The sequence below is a fragment of the Sinocyclocheilus rhinocerous genome, unplaced genomic scaffold, assembly GCF_001515625.1.
Source record: "Sinocyclocheilus rhinocerous isolate Xijiao unplaced genomic scaffold, SAMN03320098_v1.1 scaffold2911, whole genome shotgun sequence".
NCBI lineage: Eukaryota > Metazoa > Chordata > Actinopteri > Cypriniformes > Cyprinidae > Sinocyclocheilus > Sinocyclocheilus rhinocerous.
Window position 1 is genome coordinate 111,711 of NW_015644341.1, and position 1,362 is coordinate 113,072.

Sequence of the window (1,362 nt, forward strand, 5' to 3'; positions counted from 1 at the left end):
TGTGTGCGTGCAAGTGTGTGCGTGCGTGTGTGTGTGTGTGCGCGTGTGTGTGTGCGCGTGTGTGTGTGTGTGTGTGTGAGTATTTAGTAAAATTACTCAAACTTAAAATTAAATTGAAAACAGAAAATATAAAAATAACAAATAATAAAAAAATTAGTAGCTCACAATTGTTTCTCTATAAAGTCTTGTAAAAAAATTGTGTTGAGATATATATAAAATTGTAAAGGATTGCGAGACAAATTAAAATGAATTCTGACTTTCTTCTCAGAATTGCAAGGTATAAATAAAGTTGGTAGAACGTTGTAAGAAACACATTTTTAAACCTTTAAACAACTTTATAATTACCACAAGAGAAACTGAACATTTTAAAGCTCTTAGAATGTTAAAAATAAATGTTCAAATAATGAATGTTAAAATAAAATGTAATATTTTGGGTGAAAATAAAGAATGAAAATAAAGAATATAGAACGATGTTAGAAATTTTTTTTGTAACCTTTAAATAAAGTTCTAATCTTGACAAACAAACAAAAAAAAAGCATTTTTTGTTTTTTGCAAAAGTGTTGTTCTTGAAGGCAAAGTTTTAGCATTTTAGAAATATTTGAAAACAATGTTCAATTTGTTTCCTGGTGTTTTAATGTTCTTAGAATATAAAAAATAAATGTTCAAATAACATTATGCTTCGGGGTAAAAATAAAGTTAGTAGAATATTGTAAGAAACATTTTTGTATCCTTTAGATAACGTTATTATAACCATGACAGGAAAACTGGACATTTCAACATTTTAGAAACATTTCAAAAGCATATAAATTATTAGTATGCATGAGCTCATTATAATGCGTTTCATTTGTACGTCCAAAAAAAACACATTATTTAGAATTTTTAATTCAGGTTTTGAGTGCAATATTGTATTATGACATCCAGCTCATGTATCAGACTGTAAGTGGAAGGTCAGGTGGAGTGCAGTGCATTGTGGGATGCAGTTCAAACAGAAGATTTGCATACTCTGTGCATGACGTACTGCATACTTGTATTTGAGCTGCAGTGCTTCTGAGTGTCTCTTATTCAGCTGATTTAATTCACAGTGACTCGTTCTTCTGTTCTCGTCTTATCGATGACTTACACAATCTCAGCACGAGTGTCATTATACTCAGACGTTCTCTCTCTCAGTAATGAATGATACGCTGGTGTCAGTGTGAATTGCGAGCGCTTACAGTGAGAGGCTGATAGTGTTGTTCTGTGTTAAGCAGGTCACCGTGAGCCGGTGTTTCTTCCTCCTGCTGTGTTCTGAGCTCCTCTTCCTCAGTTATTATCTCAACTCTGCATTCATACACACACACACACACACACACACACACACACACT